Source organism: Vidua chalybeata, chromosome 5 (assembly GCF_026979565.1).
Source record: "Vidua chalybeata isolate OUT-0048 chromosome 5, bVidCha1 merged haplotype, whole genome shotgun sequence".
In the NCBI taxonomy this organism is placed as follows: domain Eukaryota; kingdom Metazoa; phylum Chordata; class Aves; order Passeriformes; family Viduidae; genus Vidua; species Vidua chalybeata.
Window position 1 is genome coordinate 34,161,871 of NC_071534.1, and position 22,884 is coordinate 34,184,754.

The window sequence follows — 22,884 nt, forward strand, 5'->3', positions numbered from 1 at the left end:
GTAGGTACCTCTCTGGCTTTAGGCAGCTGAACTGTGATGTAGATCAAGGCAAGCTTCCCTTGCATGAGCTGGTCGGAGCTATATAAAATGCCTGCCAGATGTAAGTCACCTGCAGCATAACTAAGGGAGCCTGAATAATGCAAACTATCAAAGGAGAGAGCTTCTCCTTTCCCTCCTGAGAAAAGGCTGGGGCTACAGAATAAGGACAAATGAACACTGCACTTAATATCAGCAAACCATGCTTTATGATTCTGCAATGAAATTAATTTTTGGAAGAGTAATTGCACTCTTCTACAGTCAAAATATGCCTTTCTCTGGAAGACCTGAGTGTTCAGGACAGTTAAGCTACTGCAGTCACTTGACCACAGTCTACAGTTCCTATGAAAGAAACCTCATTTTGGTAATAGATTCAAGACAGCAGTCAAGGGTATCAAAAGATCCAATGGCTGTGAGAAGGAATTAGGGAAATTCTAACTTAGGAATAGGCCTATTTTAGACATATTTTAGAAGTAAGATGGAAACAGCTGGAGTAGCTTCTCCAGCGGTGAACTCTGTTACAGAGGGTTAAGACTCCTGCCTCAAAAGAATCAAAGTTCAAACAAAAATTAAATTGGGGTAGGTTTATGCTTCAGGTAAGATGGGATAGTAAGGGTTCCATGTGGCTACACAATTTATGAATTAAGGAGTATCATGTGAAGAGGAAAATGCTAGCAAAAAGCCAACAGAGGTCTATTTCTTTTTTAATACTGAGTTCAACATCACTGCACACAGGGTTTTGAAGATGGAAAGGAGGTGAATCTGGACTGCTTCTGGACTAATCAACATTAGCTGGTACTTGAGAAAAGCCATCATTTTCCCTGATGGTCCATGCAGAATGCAAACTGTGCTAACTTCAAAATGATGGTTTAGGTATACCTAATACATACTAAGAAAGTTTAGTAGTCAATGAGTCAGTGGTAAAGTGTTAAGAAATGAGAATGAGGTAAGATGCTGTAAAAATATAATTTGAGTCACTAGACTGGAAGGCTAAACAGTACAGTAATATATTATTATTATGGGTATTAGAACGGAATAATTTATTAAAATAAATGGAAGTGATATAAGCCAATTCTTTGCCTTTGCACAGACAATATACACAGGTTTGATGATTATTCATATGTCCTTAAGGAACTGTACAGTAAGATTTATAAAGGGATGCAGAAATATTCCTATATTGATAACAAAATCCATATTTTGGAGAAGAATATTTTTAAACTAGAAATCAATGTACATGAATGCTTCTACATCTGTGAGTATATTCACTTTAATTATTTGCTTCTACTGACTTTCTATAGTTTCTGTCTTCATGCTTGTATTAGAACAAAACCTGACCTAGACAACTCACAGCCATGGGATAAGACCCACAAGACACATTTCTGTGGTTTCCTTTTCATGTCCTGATCAGTTTCTTCTGTTTGTCAGTCTGGGGAGTTGAGTTAGGCTCAAATGCCATTTGTTTAGTAGGAAGGACCCAGTGGTGCCACCGTAGTGCAGAACTGAGTGGCAGAGGTACCAAATGGAGCACAGAATGGGGCATAACACAATAAAATAATCCAATTTTCTTTCATGTGAGGGTAGAATTGTCATGCTAATCCAAACAGAACTTAACTGAAACCATGTTCCTTCTTTTCTTGTCTCACAGGAAAGTATTATACAAGTTTACTCATCACAAACATTTAAAATCAGAACAGGGTGTCCAGTTCAAGTAAGTGGACCCTTAGAGATTTTGGCCGAGTTTATCCTCCTTAGATGATATATCCACTTCCTTGTTTTTGAAGTATCCTGATCCTAACTAATTCTACCCTCTCCTCATTCTTCTATGTCCATATAGGAGCCCCTCCACCACTGCACTATCTTCAGTTACATTCTCCCATGTTCCACAACGTTAACTCCCTCAACTCCCCAGTAATCTATTTGCTTGCACTCTATACAAAAAACCTGATACCTAAGCACAGACTTTCTTGTGACTTCATGAATAAATCTCTGAAAAAGATAAATTCTCTTCCACTAAGTAACAGAAGATGAACTGCTTGGAATCAATTAGTGGAAGAAGGGATGATAATCAAGAGAAAGCAGAACTTCTGGGAAGTGCCAGTCTCCAGTGATTTTTGTGAGATAAGGTTTAGTTCTAATGGAAATGTCTTTCCTCTCTACTTGCAACATAACCTCAGTGCTGGCCCCATTAGTCATTCTGAGTAATACTTTAACATGTAAATAGTCTCACTGAAGAACTGAGACTAGTAAGGATGACAGAACTGATATTACAGCCCTGCAATGATAAATTGCCTGTTAAATACCTAGCTTGGTCATAAAGGGCAATGCCAATGAAAATAAGTATTTCTTTTTATGTACCCTGGATAGTTATCTGATTCCAGAGTAAGTATCTATCTTTAGTTAAATAGATTGCACCCCAGAATATTAATTTCTCTCCATGGATAAACATCACAATATTTTTAGCCAGTTTGATTCCTTTCAAGTAAACAGGGTTATAGAATCACATTACATTCACAGGTATCTGTGGATGGATCACACCCATCCATCTGTAAGAAAAGATGTTGCACCCACTCTGCTGAAGGAGACAGAATAGCTTTGTGTCCCTTGCTTAATAATCCATTTTAACCAGTGTGTGGGACTAAATAAAATTGTGCTATTTATTCCCTCATTAACAGTCTACCCAGGAATGCTAAAATGATGTACAGTTCACAACTAATTGTACATTGTGGATCTCACAGTAATGTCTCAATGGAGGCTAGTTGAACTGCTTTTAAAGCATGGAGAGGACCAGCTGACACATTTTGTTTTCCTGAAGTTTGCAGTAAGATGCCAACACATTATTTAATAAGTAATTGCCATGGTATATAATACCAAGATTTCTACAGTAATCTGGACCACGAGGCATAGATATATAGATATTTATATATATATATATATATACACACACACACACAACTGGAACTCTCTTAAAATAATGATTAGTTATGGATATGTTGTAGACAACATGCACTTAGTTGGTTAAGAGATTTTACAAGAGAAAACTTTAAAGGGAAAAAGTACTACAACTCTACAGAAGAAAATTGTGGCAAAAGACAATATGTCAGGTAACGGCAGAGCTTGAGAACCCTTGTTTTTCAAGGGTTTTTAAGATGAAAAGATGTTAGAGGGGCAAGTAGCTAATGAAAAATCATTTTCCACATAGGTAGGAGAGAATTCAGCACACAAATTTCCGTTTCTATGGATCTTCAGAAAAAAGTATCAACAACATAGTCAGCTTGGAATGGTCTTACTACAATGGCTTATTCTGAATGCAAACAGAAGGACAGCGTCCATCTTCTAAAAATAAAATTAAGGCTTCTGCAATCTAATCAGAATATGAAAAGTAAAGCATCTAGAATTTGATAAATTTGAAAAATGCCACAGGGATAACACTGAAATTGACTGTGTGTGTAGTTACAGTCCTGAGGCTGTGGGCAGGGGAAGCTTAATGGATTAAAGAAAAAAAATCCCATGCAGGTCTGTGCAGAGAGATCAGAAAAAACCTTCTACAAGCCTTGAGAAAGCCTAACATGATTAACAGAAAAAAACATGAGCCAGAACAAACTAGTCATAGATACACCTGAATAGTTTCATATGACAAAACACTGTAATAAAATGTTCTCAACTAAAATGTAGAAATGGTGAAGAACTACTGTGCCAGAACTGCCTCCAGCTGTATTTTTGTCTTCAAAATGTTCAGGATAACTGGGTGCCCATTAGCACGTGTTTTTTCCCATCAGAAGAAAATTTATGCGCAATCCATGCCAAAGCTCAACATCACTGACATTTAGAGCAAAAGTGTCAGCAGACAGTGGAGTTTCCATTCCAGGAAGCAGAATGAATTCATGAAGAGCTTGGAAATTGATTCAAGAAGTAAAGAAAATGAGGTTTGGAAATGCAGCTTTACAAACAGCTGTGCAAATGCAGCTAGGACAGAGGTGACATACAGGGTGCATTGTTAGTTCCAGGCTAAAGAGCCACTCTCATCCTGCAACAGCAGCATGGTGGAAAGCCTAGGAAAGACCGAGCCAGGGGCTTAGACCAGAGCTGGAGCAGGGTCAATACTGCACACTTAACCTGTTCCCCTTCTTTGCAAACATGCTTCAGGTGAAGTTCTCTGGGCAGGCAGTGGGGAGAACAGCCATTTAATACAACAAACAAACTTATTTTCTATGGAGACTGTATCTGGGATGGAGGCCAGCAGCACTGGCAATACCTGTGTGCCTCTGGAGAGAAACAGCAGCACAGGCCAGAGCTGGGCTGTGGAAAGTAGCAGGGCTCTAAGAGCAAAGCAAAACAGGAAGACCTTTGCTGGGAGTTCCCACAGATTTGCTGATTTTTTCCAAGAACCATGGGACATGCTCCCTCTGTGGGCATATAAACCCTTCTTCCTGAGGGAGAGGGACATGATACCTGTGGCATCCAGGCCATGGGTAATTCCCCCTGAATTTTTCTCTTATTTTCATTCATGTTTGGATGAGAGTGGATAAAAAAAAAAAAATCTCTGAAATAATGAGTTTAGAGTGATACTGATTTTCTCAGCTAGTATTTTTTCATATTAATGGAAAGCTTTGAATGGGAAGGAAAGCCAGAGGGAGAAAAAACAATATATGGTACAATGACTAAGAAGAAGCACAAGTACCTTCTAGACTGCATAAAAATTATAGTTACTATTCACTGACATAAGCTTTTGGGCCTTCTACCTTCCTCCACAAATGAACAAATTAAAGTTAAGACATTATTTTTAAGGAGCAACTGATGTCCCAAGAGAAATATTGGAAAACATTCTCACATTGGAAACAGTTCTCTTGGTATAAACTATATGGTTTGTAAGGTTTTTTAAATTCAGATTTCCTTAAAAATATGGCTTTTTTAAAATGTTGATTTGCTACATAATCTCCAATCTTCAGCTAATGCTGATATTTTGTTACTCTCATCACACTTTCCATGACTCCACCAGGCTGCAGATTACTTGACGTTATGGGCAACTCTTTAGCAGTAGCTAGGACTTGAGATGAGAGGTGAGTAGCAAAAGGTATTTGCTGTAGGTTCCTGTGCAGTGTCTATGCCAGTCCTGACCCCAGCAAAACACATTTGAAAATCCATTTTACTAAGGGTGCTGAGGATTGAGTGGTGGAGACTCTCCCAACACCAGCCAGGGTACTGGCCGTGGATGGGGTTGAGAAGCTGCATGCAGTCTAGATGGGCTGTCAGAATGGCCATGAGAGCTGTGAACAGTTTAATCCTAAAAAGCTCCTATCAATTTGCCGGTGTCTGTCTGTGCCACGGACAGATGCTCCAGACCCAGTGCACACACACACAGAGCCCATGCCCATCAGGCTCCTTTGGGCTCATATGTCACAGTGTAACAAGTTAGGTGACTTTGGTTTACGTATTTCCACCAGCATCTTTAAAAAAAGATGCTGTAAAACTGTGTGATTTATAAATGAAAACATTTTAAATTTCATATTCAATAACATGAGACAGATTCTCATAGGAATAATGGAGTCCAGGCATCCATTTATAGTGGGGAAGAAGGGGTTGGTATTTATAAAAGTAACAACAGCCTCCCTAGAATGAAGAGAGTTAAATGGAGAGTGTAGCAAAGCAGTCTCAAAATAACAACTCTTCACTAGTGTGCAGTTATAAGAACATCAAGTTGTGATTGCAATGCTGAATTCAGAGAATCAGGGAGTTTTGGGAAGAAGGAGGTGCTGTAAAATTGTCAGCCAGCCAATGATTCCCTCACCCAAGAGTCCCAAACTGAGGTTGCTGAACATGTAGAGCTGACAGTGGAAAGAGAAATGTTCACAGTGGCCTAAGGGCTATTCAGCCAGCTCTTGAGTGTGCAATTCTACCCACATTGCTTTCAATTGGAACATAACAACAAATGTTACAGTGCCAGATGGGGAAAGTAGCAGAAAACGGGAGAAAAAAAAAGAAGAAAAAAAAAGAAAAGCCAAAACTCTTATTTAAAATCAGCATAAATTAGTGCTTATGAGCTTATGATTAAGTTTGCTGCCAGAGAAAGGACAGCTGATCTGTCTCTTGTATCCAAGGAGTTCATTTCAACACAGTTACACACAGGCAAAACAAATAGTTTTATAAAGTGCAACAAAAGTGGGTTGAACCAACAGGAAAATGCACCTTGAGTTTTGGCTATGGGTAAACACAGAATACTCTTTTGGAAAAGCAAAGCTACTCAACCAAGCACTTTGTAAATATGATTACATGGAAACTACATATATCAAAGCAGTAAACCTTGTTCCCCTGTACTTGCACCAAAAAGGGAGAAAGCTTCAATGAAGCAAGGAGGGGGAGAGAAGCATGGCATTGCAAAATTTTAACATCGTGGAGAAGAGATGATAGATAACAAATAAAGAGATAAAAATGCATATGGCAATACCATGCTTGTATACAAGTAGGAAGAGTACAACAGCAGCTAAGATGAAGTAGGTATTTATATCAAATAGTGGGAAGGTATTAATTTGAGCTGCTGATGCAGGCAGACTCTTCAGGACAGGAATCCAGACTGGAACCAAAGCAAGCTGGCAATACATCAGGCAGCAAATTCCAGCAGACTGCTGAGTTAGAATCGAGGTAATGCCTTTTGATGATGTAGAGAAAAAAAAAATTAAATTGATGGCAGTGAAAATACCAGAAGATAATACATAGAGGCTTAGAGAGATTCAAAAGACTGTCCTCAAGTGAACTGGGGAGGAGGGAAGGGGGAATACACAAGAGTGAAGAGAGAATCAGAAGCACAGATTACAGAACATCCCAAATAACACAAGTTAGGACGCAGTTCTTGTCTTAGCTGAAAACAACAGGAGCTTGAGTACATAATGATGTTCTGCACCAGACTGTGAGTGCCTTGAAGCCCTCGAGAGCTGGGCTGGTCTGGGGGCAGAGCTGTCCCACTTCACTGAGGCACATACTGCTGAGTGGAGGCCTGTTTTCATTATTTCCCTGCTCCCAGAACCCCACCCATCACAAAGACCCCAAGCCCCAAATCTTACAGCTGTGAGGCAAAATAAGTCATAACCTCAAACTTTTCTGAGAACAGATAGGCATTCCAGTATTACTGGGTAATAAAGAAAAGCACATCAGAGTGAGTGTCAGTATTCACTCCAAGGAATTCCTCAACTCTGAAACACAAAGTCTGTTACAAACAAAAATTGGTCTAACTAGTGTATTAGCAATTACCTGTAGCAAGAATATACATTTGTAGTCCCAACTTTCCAAGTCAACATTGCCACAGAAAGGTTTTATGGCTTGACTGAATGTCAGTATGGCACTATTGTGTTGTGATTGTCTTTATATGGAAAGAGTGAATATACCCTGCTAAAGGGTAATCTGTACTCTTCTACAGAGGGTTAGAAGCAACACAGTCAAAACCAGGCAAAGTCAGTTATAAAGGCTGTCTCAGGTCAAAACCTCTAACTATCATATTATTTAACCATTAAAATTTTCTTCAAATGCAGCAAACCCAGTTATGTGCCTGCATTCCATCCATACTCTCACAGGCCGAAACAACACTAGGTGAGTTGGAAGGAGAAGGAGAGGATAGAAAAAATAGAAAAGCAAAGCAGCAGGGAGTTTTATCTACCTATGATGGAAAGGGTAGGAAACACCCGATTACCTTAGCTCATACAAATGAGTCACTAGAAAAATGCAAGCCATTATACCACAAAATAATTCTGATGCTTTTAATAAAAATCTAGCCCTGCCACTTTGTAAACAGCTTCTCTCATCTGGGTAAGCTTTCAGTCCCAGACAGTGTGAAGGAGACATGTCTTTTTTTTTTTTTTTTATTCTGATGATTAAACTAGAAATAGCACAGAACTAATACTGCAGGAATGCTGCAGTAAAGAAGACATAGGAAAAAATTGTGTTACAGCATCAATGTCTACTGGCAAAGCAGCCTGATCTGAACTCTTCACAACTGAGAAACCAACCATAGTTATGCTTTATCAAGATTGATATTTATTTTAAGAGCGTATAAAGACTTTCAAACTACATTTCATTTATCAGTGGCTACATGTATAAAAGGATTTCATCAGCATCCAGTCCTCAGTCTCAACTTGAAATAATACTCAGTACTTTTTCTACCTGTAGAGTTTATATAAATCCTAGTTCTCATTTTGTTTTCATTATTTTTCTGTTGGATTTGAGCTTCAAGGAAAAAACCATAAATGGAATGAAGAAGATACATTAATGTAGTCTTGCTTTTAGCCTACAAAACATGCATTCAGAATTATTTGGAGAAAACAGTCAACAGCTCTCTTTCCCCTCCTATTCCTGCCTCCCAACACATCCAGTGTCTGTTAAGTGGGATTTTGGCAATTCATATAGGCTATTTCTGGCACCTAATTTTAGCATGACTTAGGGGATCGAACTCTTTACTGCCTCAACACACAGACCACCCATCCCATATCTGAAACCTAAGGCAATACACAATACAGTTAGTTTTTTGAACCTCTTTTAACATAGAGGCCACAAGAAACCTTTTCCTATTCCCTGCTCAGAGCCATGGCTAAGGACAAGCTTAGCTCATGGGCTTCCTGACAGTGAGAAGACTCCTGGAACACTGCAGGGCAAGAACTGCATCTGCTCAGGGAGTGGAAAGGGCTATTCTGGATTATGTTTCCCAATATTGCAAAAACCGGTTTTGTTTTGGATTAAATTGAACCACAGTAAGAAAAAAGAGCTCAAAACCAGATTTTATTGGGATGGGCAATATCTTTGTCTTAATCCCATAATGAAAAATTACAAGGTAGGTTAAATTTATCAGCAATTTCAACTGAGTTCAGATAAATTACGTCTGTTTTTCGAACATGACAGCTGAATGAAAACCTATTTTTTAGAATCCCCACACCTCCCAGGTTTTAGAAGCCTGAAGGTCAGATTTTTAACTTGAGTACTTGCAGAGGAAAGGCTGGGAGGCTGCATGCCTGCTCACATTCCTGTTGATTACACAAAATGAGAAGCAGTGACCTGAAACTTAAGGCAAATTTTTACTTAGATAAGAGTAACATTGAGTTTATGTTTACTGAAGAGTCATGGAAATGCTGAAGTCCTTGGGAGAACAAACTGCTTACTTTGTTTTTTAACTCCAGACAAGTTACAAGAAAGAACAAAAGGAGGAGTTATTTAAGAGCTAAGATTCAAGGAAAAGAACAAGCGCTCAAGGCCAACAACATCTGCATTAGGAACACTCTGCTGCTGAGAACATTAGTCCTGCTATAAGACAAGAGGACAGACAACTTGAAAAATGGTGCCATTAGGTGAAAGATAGAAGTATTTATAACATGACTAATAGCTCATGCCCCAAATTCTTCTTCATATTGCCCCAGTCAGTTAATGGCACAAATAAATATTTGACTGACGTGTTCACCATGGACTCTACACCACTTTAGTTTAAAAGTCAGTCAAACGTGACACAACCTTTCAGAAATCCAAGGGTACATGATTGTTTTCAGCTCAGATACCTGCTACAGATTTCTCCAGCAGATAGCCAATTTGGTACAAAAGTGGTGGAGTGTGCCTTGCTGACAAACCAGATTGAATCTGGGCAGCTCAGCATATTTCTGCCTGCTACTCCATTGAACAAGATCTTGACGCAGTCTAGTCAGTGGATCATGATCTGTAACAAAATCAAATAACCCAGGAATCCAAAAAGCATATATGAATTTCTGAAGCCCTTTGGCTCTTCAGAATTGAAAAGTGCAGTACTTGAAAAGACAAGCCTGAGTCTTTGTGGTTACTAGATGAGGAGGAGGATGCTAGATGAGGGAAACTGCTGTTTTTATTTGTAATGAATAAATAGAAACCATAGTAAAGGAAAAGCGGATGACACTGCTTCCAAGCCATGGTAGTACTCATTGTATAAAACAGAGAATAGAAATTATTTCAGTAAAACTAAGCCCACAAAACAGTACTCTCTTCAAGCTGCACTCACCAAAGTTATAGAATAGATTTGCAGAAGTATCAAGTATTTGTAGATAGGTCTGTTTTCAAAGGCACCTAGCTCCTGTTAAAAATCACTTGTATGAAGATGAAGCAATCAATTCCCCTGGAATCCCAGGCTTCAGCTTTCCTATGGAAACTCCTATTGAACATTTCTCTGCATTAGTCAGTATCTAGGTGACAATAGGCTTTTTTTTTTTTGCTTGTGAACAAAGACAGTCAAGACATTCACTCAGCAGCAATAAGAAATAATTTAAACTCTTTCTGTTTACTGTATATGCCACAAATAGTAATCAGCAAGCAGTGATATTAAATTTGTAGGTTTCAGATAGATAAAACATTCTCCTGTTAAAAATGAAGTTCACAAATGTTGAAAAGAATGTACTAAGGAGAACTGAGATTTTAAGTTTTTTAAAAAAAGCCCCATTCAGCAAACAATAAACCTGCTTTTCTGATACTTTTAGGAGAAAAGGAGAGAAAGGGGGAGAGAGAGGGAGTGCCTCTGGTTAGCTTGCCATTAGCACAAAAGAAAACAATTGCAGGGCTTAGCGAGGATTTAGCTTTAACAAATACTTACCACAAAGTCCTGTCACTGCACCCTATTGTTCTGTATTTGGAATGAAATTAATTTCCAACTCCACATTAACCTTTTAGAGACCCTGCTTGGTAGAGGAATTTAATCCTTTGGATTTTGGTATGTCACCAACAGAGGCCATTTATAAATTTGGTAATAAGACTATTACCAGAAGAACTTTTATTAAAGGTAAAAAAAAATCAGTTTATTAACAGTGGGTATTTCAAACCACTGAAAAGCTAAGTGTTAAATCAAATAGGTGAGAAAAATGAAATAAAATCTAGGAAATCCTCATTTTTTTTCAATTCTCATAACATATTATTCTTCTGTCCTATAATTAATCCATTGCTACTGTGACAGCATGCTCTCGAGCCATACACTAAAATAAAAAACTTTATTTTGATATAGTAGGTATATTCTAAACTTTATGAAAAGCAGGCCTTCTGTTGTGACCAACAAAGTCCATTCAGCTGAGTAATGGGAAACAATCTGTAGCCTTTACCATGAAGTAAGGGAAAAGAGGTGATTTAGATAGTAGTAAAAGCAGGAAATTCAGCACATGTGGGGAAGCCTATTTTCTGGTCCTTATTAGTATTAATGCAACAACTGTCTTTGTTGGCCTCTGCAGGACTCTTTCCCTGCTGCATTCCAGAAGCTGAGAGGAGCCCTCTGGAAGTCAGACAAAATCTGCTGTCGCTACCATATTAGGAATCCAACCAAGTAGCAAAAGCCTCCGGCTGAGCAGAGATAAATCAGCAGGGAACGCGTTTGCCTCCCAGCCAAATGAGTAAAGCGAAGCGATTGAGGAAACAAAGTAAATAATAATTAAAAACCAAATCCTTAGCAGTAGGAGTGACTGATTCCTTTCTACTTTTATCATGCTTCTTAATAAAGTGTAGGTCCAAACCAGATTTACAGATATGAGCACACCCTGTTCCCTACATTTCTTTATTGCTGCAGAGTGAAATAATCCCAAGACACATATCAGTGATCCGCTTCAAATGTTTTTAACATATTCTTTTTGTCTGGAAAGACAGCATTAGACTGCAGTGGAATTTAAATTGCTCTTGACATAAATTTTGCTTTACAGCCAGTCTGATCCTTCCACCAAGATTTCCCCTAATCACAGACCAGTCACTCTTCCACTTGTGATCAGCCTTGTTGTAGTCTCAACAGAAAATCTCACCTGAAATACAAAGTTTGTTAATGATTCAGCTCTTTCTAGAGGCAGAACAGAGGACTTGCTATTACACTTTGTATATGTGCATGGATCTATACTGAGCATTCCTTATTAGAGAGGGTCTATAAGGTAACTAATCTATTATGGCATTGGCAAAGGGATGCAGTTCCATGTAGGTGTGATTGAAATCTATAGATTTTGTACCTGCTGTGTGTGAGTGAGGGCCAGATCTGCAAGGCATGCCATTACATAGCCTGTAAAAGGTGTGAAAGTCTTACTTTGCACGCCATGGAATCCAAACTCAGCACGATGAACTGTCCTATGAAAAGATCTCTGTCTCTATTCTCTGCATTGCAGATGCTGTGAGATGGTGGATGCTCACAAGATGCAGGCACTTCAGATGCCATCCCAAAAAAGAGGAAGGACTGCTGTGCCTGTACCCACATGCCAGCCCCACATAAAGGCTGATGTGCCATATCCCCTCCTGCTCCTCAGCAGTCCAAGGCACACCCATCCCACCTCCTCTCATGCTGCACAAGTACACACTCCACTGCAGGTTAGGAGGCTTAACAAAACCATGGTATAGGTAAGTTTGGGTTTCTATTTTGAAATCCACAGAAGATTTGTTCTTAGTACATTATTTCACAGAAAGAAAACAGTCTGAAGAGTAAGAAAATGTAACAAGATGGATACATTGTTAAGCCATTGTTAACTGGTGTTAAGCAACACCAGCATTTCAGCCTTGGTAACCTTGCATGTCACTTGTGATTGTTGTCTTCGGTTGCAATGGGTAGGAAACTTACATACAAACATTTTTCTAATCATCAGCCATTAGGCTACCATGGCAACCCTTCTCTCACCCAACCAAAATAAATGGGGTGGTCTCCACACAGATCTTAATGCAAAGCGCTGTACAAATAGTGGCAGAAATAATATTTTGCCCATGGAAATATTACCAACTCTTTTGAGAGGAAATGTGGTAGGCTAACAATAAAAAAAGAAGATTGCATGTATTGTCTTGTATTTGTTCAGGGGAAGAAAATCAGTAGGATTCTGTCAACCAGCCTGTAAAAATAAGCAGTGGCTGAGGGAATGCAGAAATAAAATGGTACCCATGGCTTTCTACAGCTTTTGAGACAAGGATAAAGCTGCAGCTTCCTAGTTATATAGTGCTCATCCTCTAGCATATTGATTTAATTGTTATATTTTCTCCTTTCTTGATAAGATGCTGTGGTTGAATGCTGTTGTCAGGTCCTAGTGTGATGTTTTTCTGAAAGCCTATCTTAACTATTCAAATATCCACAAACTATATCAACATTAGCAAATAAAAACTGTGTATAATACAGCTGAAGATGCACCAAGATACTTCTATTCACATTCAAAATCAAAGAAGGTAAAGCAGAAGCTCACGGGTCATGACATCAGCCGGTGGTATAAGACAATAAATATTCATAGGGTGTCACACCAGTAAACATTTATCTCCAGTAGAAGCGTGGAAACTGAACTCTGGGGCCTGGCAAAGCCCTCTGGCTGAATCTAAATTCAGACTGATTCACTAAAAGGCAATGTGGTGGCACCCAGAGGATGGAATTGGATAATTCAGCCTACAATCACTTTACTGCTAATTTCAGTTCTTTTTTTTTTTTTTTTTTTTTTTTTAATTTATTTTTAATTTGGAGTCAAGAAGGAGGTTACATCCCATTTTCTCAGTTACATTTGTGTCTGATAAGAAATGCTGGTGTGCTGGACAGAAATTTAAGGGGAATAGAGAATGCTGGGGTATGAAGCCCTGTTTGCTTCCATTTCAAGTTATGGTTTAAAATTGGTATCTGTGCTACCAATTGAAAGGAGACAAACAGGGTGCAGTATTTAACTGAGATCACATTTTGAATTAAGTTCACTAGATTTTCCTTTGCAAGACAGTTACCATGTATTTTGCCATAGGTATTGCTCATCTATAGAGAAGTTCAATTAAGAAATTGTGCCTAAGGAGTAACGCCTTTATAGGAGAAGTTGCAGGTTGCACAGAAAAACAGTGAAAAGGTGTGAAAAATAGAGCTTTCATACTGCTAAAATTTCTGTCAATCAACTTTTCCTCAAACCAGATAGAAGATAAACTATGAGCCTTACTGTTACACATTTGGTATCTCAATTATATTTTCACAAAAGAATGGCTTAGTGTGCCTTTCAAGCTCTAAAGTGAGTACTCTTATATAAATTTGCCTACAACATGTTATGCAGTGCTCTGCATTGTTTCAGATTTATTTTTCCTAGCATCCCAGTCATTCTAACCATAGCAAATTCCAGGCAGGGCTCTAAGCAAAACCCACAGAAACTTTTCAAAGGCTCTTTATTTTCCTGTTTCTCCTTGAATTATCAGCACTTTTTTTCATAAACTTTTGAACTTGCCATAAACATATCTCAGTATGTTAATGTACTGTCCTTCACCCAACCCCTGACTGTGAAAATACAGTCGATTACAAAAAGAATTGACACATACTTAAAAAAAACCCCAAACCCCTATACTCCAGCTTCATATGTTTTACTTTTTGTAAGTAAAGAAGTGACTTTGCCAACCATTTCTAAAGGATTAAAAAGCCTGCTGTGTCATCTCATATATCTTCGTTCAGTTTCCAATGCAGCCAGAGAACACAAAGGCTGAGAGAAAACCTTTTATCATTTGCAGTTATTGACTAGGCCAGAATACAGTATTAGGAACCTTAGAAACTTTTAGCTAAAACTTCTTTGCTTTGAAGAATGACTCATCTCCTGAGTGAAGGAAAGCAGCCTACCCTCAATAAAAGGTTGTTATTATTATCCAGAAACCTAACACATTTTAGGGAAAAATTGTTGGGGGCACATTGAATGACAACCTATTTTCTACAGCACTGCCACAACAGTCCAAACTTTTTTGGATGTTCTTAATCACCTTATACACCAGCTTTGGAAGAGTTTTAGCTTCCTTCAATAAAAGGTCTTTTATATAAAACGTATTCAGTAAGGTCTTTCATTAAAAAAAAAAAAAAGTGTATCTATCAGAAGGGAAAGGCAATTTAAAGGAATTGTTACTTCAGTGAGAGTGAGACTTAGTGTTTTGTCCTGAGGCTGTTCATCCAAGATGCAGCTGATCTTAATGTTATGAGTTTCCAGCAAAACGCAGGCAGAATTCTTTTCTCCTTACAGCCTCTTGTTCATGCACCATGGCATAAGCAAACTGTAAAGTCAGAGGTAAAGGCTGATATTTAATGCTAGAGTACTGCCCCAAACTAGGTGCCAAGATCTCTGCATAGCAATCATATAAATGCTATACTCATAAATTTGAAACTTTTAAAAATATATATATATGTGTATGTGTGTGTGTGCATAAGAATCTATTTTTAAAACCTTTCTACTTGAATATGATTCCTGGGGTTAGGTTTGTTTTGCATCCATCTTCTCTTTCCGTATGGATCAGAATCTTGACCTTATTCAAAGGCATCAGTCTATTTACTGACCAGAGGTAACCCACTGAAGAATTCTGGCATTGATTGATAGTCAAGTCAGCAATCAGCTCCTGGAGGTAGTCTGTAAGTTGAGAAGTGATACTGCAAAATCATTGCATGTAAACTTTAAGAATATTCACTGCTGCCAGCTCTTGTGATTTTATCACCATCCCTGAGATACTGAGTATATTTCTTGAAGCCTTAGTTTCTAAGCGTTATGTTACCATCAGGGATTTGCAGCTTGCATTAAAAAAAAAAACAAAAAAACCCACCTTCTCTAACTCTTATGGCTAGAAATAAAAGTCTGAAAGCATTGAATCCAAAGTAATTTATTGAATAAATATAATTAAAGTATATTTATTTTTAAGTCAAGAACAAAAATCTGGGAACCTAGGATTGGCAATATCAGTACTATCTCCTTTTTACAAACAGCATGCTCTGTAACTGAGCTGCTTGTGACCTTTTCCTTATGTATTATTTCCCATTGCAACCATTGTCAACTTGCAGTGATAAAAGCTATAAAAGCATAATTGAGAAGGGCTTTTACTTGTAGTTTTGCTTGACATTTTTCCCAAGGAATTTTCAGAACTGAGTGAAATCAGAATCAATGAAAATAAAGTCTTCAGAAATGTCACAGTGTCCTCCCTGGATCACTCACATACTGAACTGAGGAAAACATCAGAATAGACATGGAAAACTAACCAGAACTGTACTGGTTGACTCTGTCAGGTCAGCATGAACTCACTCAGGTTGCCACCATTTTGGTAAATATTTTTCTAGCTACTGCAATCTGTATTACATTGTTTTTACTGTTGGGAGATTTATCACTAAATTTTCTATAGTCATCTTCCAGCTCTACGTGCAATAGAAAGCTCTTTTCTCCAGTATTATTTAGGTTTCCTCCTGGAGAGAAAATAAAGCAATTTAGAAGACTAATCAGACAAAAATATAATTTTGAAGTGCTGGACACAAAAAACTCTCCCTGCAGTTTCCACAGAAAAATAACTGTGCCACATAATTCTCAGATGCTGCTTGTCTATTTTGCTTTAGTGTCGTTGAAAAATCAACCTCTGAACTCAGGCAAGTGTGAAAGAAGGGTGGCAAGCAAAGGGAATGGACATAAGACAGCACTGGGGGCTCCTCAAGCAGGTGGTCTCACAGAGTCAGGAGGCGAGCAGCAGCTGGGTTGTGCTCTTCCTGTGGATGTCTCAGGAAGATTCTGTCCTTCTCTGCTGTTTAGAAAGGGACATGGGGAAGAAGCATGGGAAAAGCTCTGTCTGCAGTGTAACTATTATCCCAAAGATTCTTGACTAATCTGGTAGCCCTCATGCAGATGTGCAGCACCTGTGAAAAACCTGCATTTTTTCATGCTGAACTACAAACACCAGGTTTCTTGCCCTGTTTTATTAATGTGGATTAACAACTTGGATCGCATCCATAATGTTTCTCCTGCTTTCTCTTTACGTTCTAACTGTAGAAGGTAACTAGCTCGTACCTGTTTATATTGTGCTCTATAAAATTGAATCAATCTCTTTAAGAGAGATTTTCAGTGAGCAGTAAATATGCAGAGCATCATTTTATTGAATTGATTCATAGCACAGGACATTTGAATTCCATGGATTGTTGCCATGGCTGCAACCTGAATGAAGACATTTCCTTCTAGAATTCAGCACACAAGCTCCTTTGTTTATTTTTCATTAAATTTTATCTGTACATGTAAAAGAAAAGGGGCAACACTGACCAGTCAGTTCTTTAGCATGCATGTACTCTATTTCACCACATTATTATTTCCCCAAGATAGAATCTTCTGGCCAAACTAAAGAGGATCTTCTAGAAATACAACAAACCAGATTTATGGACTTCTGCTTGCTCCATTAGTTCATATGCTCTAAGTTGGCTTCACATTAAATCTTGTGGAATGACTCTCTTATTACTTGTATTATCAACTGTTCTCATTGCTCTGAGGGGCTTTGATAGAATTTAAAGAAATCCAGTGAACTCAAAAACCTCCTAATAGCTTTGTCTGAAAGTGACACACTCTTTCTTAATGTAAAGATTCTGAAAGTTTCTGCTTATGTGGTAGCATTCACACAAGACTTAATTTTCACCATTTCATGTTAAGTACTGAAAATAGCACAGTAACACAGCTATTGCAGAATACAAAAATTTGATTTACTAATTGAGAAAAATTTATAGTTGAGCAACATTGCATTAAGTAAAATTTTACAGAAGTATTCACAGGTATTACAAGCTATTCATGTCACCACAGATTCAGCTTGGTACAATGATAACAGAATATACTAAGCTTCCCTTAAAGAAGGTAACTTTTCTTACCTGTTGATTGCAGTAACTTTTTCAAAATCATATTTAGGAGAAACACTGCAAAGGTTCTCTCTATCTTTGTGGTACTGTATAGGTTTTCCAAAGTACAAGATGAAAATATGATTTAAGTCCTAGTAGAATTAATCAAATACAACTCCAAGAACAGCAACCCATGTCCAGGCCCAAGGTCAATAAAACAAGCTGACTGGTTTCAAATGTGATGTTTCTTAAAAAATGCAAGAGGTCAGACAGCTAGTCTTTGCATCTTATATTTTCATCTTTTTAAGGGATCAAGGAATTGACCTCTTTAGCTTTTTCTTACAAAACAAACACCTCCTAAACAAACAAACAACTAGGGTGAGACAACAGTGAAGAAGGAGCATTGAACCTAATAGCTAAGAAGCTTACCTGAAAGAGGTTGATGTTCCTTCTTTAATGCACGCTTTGTTACTTATAAGAGTGGAATAATTTGGGCATGGTTATGCTCTAGTAGCTGCTAATCTAGTGTAGAAAGGACTTCCCTGGGAACGAGGAGATCTTCTTGCCCTGCTCCAAACGGAGTTTACCCTCTCCAAACACAGAATTTGAAAATCCTCCTGTCTGTGCTCATTCCCAAGAGTAGAAGTGTTAGTAGTATCGAGTTTTGAGGAACTCAGAGGAGGCTAAAGCTAGCCCCTTTTCTAAACTGTTGTCTTAATTTCTTAAACTCTTTTGTAAACATTGTTATTTTCACAAAATCACATCATATGCTGAGTTGGAACCCACAAGGATCATTGAGTCCAACTCCTGGCCCTGCACAGCACTATCCCCAAGAGTCACATCATGTGCCTGAGAGAATTTCAGGTCATTCTCTCCTGTTCTGGAAATAAAAAAATTATTATCCACAATCAGTATTTGTCAGTCCTCCTCCGGCACAATAAAGTAGCTGTGTTCTGCACAAACAAGGCATCCCAGTTGAATTTATTGTCTATTAAAAATGCTGCATACAAAAAACCTTAGATAACCTGAGAAATAGGAATTGGCTAAGTCTGTTGCAGACTGAGTTATGGCAGAACAGGCACATGGGCAGTGCACATGAGGTGAGTCAGTGGGATTTTTGTTTGAGTAACAGCTCTTCATGACACACATAAAGTAAAGGCAGGCACAATCACAATGTGGTTGTGGAAACACAATTCTTCAGCTAGTGTTCAAGAGACAAAAACCGCTGATCAGTGAAAATTATGTGGCACTCTCCTACAAAAGAAGAATAAGGACCACGCTGTGTTACATATTTAGATGCCAGCCAGAACCCTGCTATGTCCCAATCCCAGGCTCAGTCCCCAGGCCACAAAAACCAATTGTGCTGCCCAAAGCTCCCTTTGAAGCAACCCCAGTGAGAAACTGATTCTAACAAGGCAAAGACAAGAAGGCACTTCAGACAACATCAGATAATTTAAAACTGTGCACAGCTCCCTGCTAGAATAAATGGGCACATCATCATCATCGTTGGTGAAATTTTATCTGTTCAGATAAGCAGAGAATTAGGCCAATGATGCCCTACCAGACAAAATTATGTAACTACTTATCTGTAAAGGTTACTTTTGTTATCTATTCAATGGAATTATCTCCACAAAAACAGTTATTTAGCCACTAGTTATAAAACCATGTAGGAACACCAGAATTTCTATCATCAGTTTATGATTGTCTTTTGTTATTAATTCCAATCATGCTACATAGTGATAATGAATCACAACAGGGGCACTGCTTCAGATATTGCAGCACAGTATATCCACCAGACCAGAATAACTACCTGCTACATTAGGATAATTCTGACATGCTTTTGTTTTTTTGCCAAGTTTTTTTTTGGTTGTTTTTGTTTGTTTGTTTGTTTTTTTTTTTGTTTCCTGTTTATCTGGTCTCAGCTTCCTAATCTAAGCAAAACAGATTATAATATTTTCCTCTTTGATAAAAGCCGTAGTGGCGTCTCAATTTATTTCTGAATTAGTCTGCCTATCAATAGTCAGGTCCACTAGACACACCAAGACCAAGTGGAAAGACATATTTGATGGAATTTGAAAAGTCAACCCTAAACACACCACCCAACATCTAAAATATCGGGATCACTCTTTGAACAAATTATGTGACATACTCAGTTGATCAAAATAATGGCATTACCTTTGTTTTAGACCTGGTCACAGTGCTTTGCACTTGGCTAAATTGTTTACATCTGTGCTGAATTTGTATAGAGCCATGCATTTACTGTCCAGTAGCACTCTATATCAACTTTCACACACACCAACATGATTGAATAAGTCTTTCTTTGAACTAGAAAATCAGGTTCATGTTCATCCCTAGACCAATTCCCAAATAATGATTTTTCCATCTTGCAGTCTGAATTTCAATTTAAGGACCAAGGACAAATGAAAAGTGTTTTTCCCCTCATGAGAATTTGACTTGTTCAGATCGAAACATCAACATAAATACATGTTAGGAATGTACTGTTCTCATTTATATGTGAGTTACTCTATACTTGCTCCTTCTTTCTCTGTTGAGGAGGATAGTCCTCTTCCAGCATCTCAAAACCCCACCTTACCTTGCACCAGGGAATTTACTGTTGAGACTGTAAGCTCTTTTTTACAATCTACTGCTCATGCATATTAGGTATGACAGATGCTGCACACACTTTTCAGACCCTTACAGCAACAGCTTCAAGTCCATAAGAAGGCTGCTTAGGTCTAAAGTCAGCAGTGCTTTCCAAAATGATAGAGCCCATGGTTGTACCTCCTACAATATGTAAGATATACTGCAAATCCACGTATCTCTATGCATAGAGAAAGGCACTGTGCCTGTTGGGAAAAAAATATAAAAAGATTTTATGGCACCATTGTTGTAAAGGAATCTGCTAATATATGGGCTGGATTTTATACTGACGTAAGGTTTTTGGCATGTCATTTTTCAGAACTAATGATCATACAACTGTGACCATAAAATGCTAAATTAACATGTTCTACAAAATAGTTTAATTTATCTTTGAGACTTAAGTAAGTACTTAAGGATGCTGAAATTGAGCTTCATCAAAATATTCAAAAGAGCCCTAGTCCTTAGCAGAAACAAACAAACAAAAAAAATTAGTGACTGTTTTCTATACTTCCAGAATATGTGTGTTACAGCAAAATGAGCATTTTCGTAACCATTTAAAATGCTTAAAGTGAGAGCAGAACATGACAGTATTTTCAGAATGGTTAAAATGCTCCTTAGTTCATGAACATTCTCAGTGGTAGAGCACATTAGTCCAAAGACTGTTGTTATCTCGTTGGTCTGGTACTCTGTGACCCTGCTCCTACCTCCAGCTATCTGCCATACAAAGGCTCAGGCTGTTGCCTTGCATTTACCAACACGTTTTGCCTTCTTGGGTGGGCAGTCAAGGATCTGCTTGGCACAACAAGCAGAGCTGCATGAACAAAAAGAATTTTCAGCTATTTCCTAATCCCCTTTCTCTTGGTCACATAAGTAATATAAAATTCTTATTCTCTATACATGGAGGTTAAGAAAATATTGTAATAATTCTTAAAGAGAACATCTTTCTCTTCTGTTGGAAATTTTACCCATGTATAGAAAATAATGAGAAGAGTCCATTGTAGCTGTTGGCCATGTTCTTGGATCCGCATTAGACCTAACGATCTGTGAATTTTGCCTTTTTCTGTTGTGCTGTTGTGCTGTTGTCTCTTTTTTTTTTTTTTTTTTTTTTTTTTTTTTTTTTAATTATTGGCACCAAACTCTCAAGCTTTTCTTATATAGAACTGGAAAATATGTTTTCCCCTAACTTTCAAGATTCTTCTTTTCCAGTGTATGATTAGCTGGAAAAATGTTCTGTTTAAACTGATGTTCAAAAGTTTCCTTGCAGACTCATTTTGAGACTGATACCATTCCAGAGAGGGATTGCATATATTTTAACACTGAACAAAAGCAAACACAAAAATCCATACTGCCTTTTTTCATCTGTTGGATACTTGTACTAGAACAGCAATGTTTACATGACATCGAATTTACTCACAGCTGAAGGCTAGTATTCACAACACTGCTAGTTTCCCATCATGAACTGTCGGAGTTGGAACCTGATCCATGACCAAGACTACTGTACATAAATAAACAATAACATGATCACTGCACTGAAGAATCATAGGCTAAACTATCAGAATAATGTCAACTGCAGGTTTTGGGTTTCTTATAAAGAAGACAAAATGTTTTTATTTTGCACTCCAACAAAAGCATTTATTAGCAGCTCTCAGATTTATGCTTAGCTTAATTCAAGTTAGGCATGTAATATCTGTATTTCAGACTGACCTCATTTTTTGAGGATAAGAATCAGTTGGAGAAGGAGAACAGCCAAACACTATTTCAGAATTTTGGTATTAAACACCCTTTACACAAACAAAATTATAAAAATATTGTCTGGGTAAGCCACAAGAATGTCACGTAAGTGCATCAGATAAAGTGATGCACTTCTTTCACACATGCCATGAAAGCAGAATAAACATGACAGAGGTATTTGTTACTGTTCCAATTCTGTGGTGGTACCATACACTGGAGTATGTTAAACTAGCATGATAAAAGGTGGACATAGTTCTTCAAAATAAAAGTATTTTTATGCAAAAATTTTGTTTTCTTTCATCCACAAGGCAATTAATAAAGTGATAAAAAAAGCATTTAGTCAAAATAATTGAAATGTGTATAAACTGGCATCATTATTGGGTAAGTCATAAAAAGGAGAAAAAGAGAAAAATGTGCTAAAAACATTATGAAAATGGTTGCACAAGTTTCCATAAAACATGCAACTAGACAAAATAGATGGGAAATATAGTCACAGGCTTGATTTTTTTAACAATCCTAAATCAGAGATTTCCAGTTGTTCAGTTTAAATGCCATCAGTACTTGACAAACTAAAAGATTGTCACTTAACAAAAAATTCTGCATCCATGCTTGATAATTTGATGTATAGGCATACTGATCTCATACAGATGCAAATGTCTTCTGGTATTGGCCACAAATGATGCAGAATTCTAATTTAATATTGTACAAGGGGAATGTTTTTTTAATTTCTTCCAGGATGTCTTAGTTATAAGAACTATAAATTATTCTGATTTGGGAGCAGTGTGGGAATGAGAGAGGATGACACCTGTTCATACCACTCCTGCAAGAGATTACTCCCACACAAGGGATTTGCATGATAATAGAAAAGCAGTATTTTCAAGGTTTTATTCACTACAGAAATACCTATACACTATAGATTATTGACCACAGCACTG

General features: G+C 37.8%; 1 protein-coding gene across 4 annotated transcripts in view; it reads right to left on the reverse strand.

Annotated features, from left to right (window-relative positions):
• SYT1 (synaptotagmin 1) overlaps positions 1 to 22,884 on the reverse strand; it is a 341,927-nt gene that overhangs the window by 8,753 nt on the left and 310,290 nt on the right. The gene's annotated exons all lie outside the window — the stretch shown is intronic.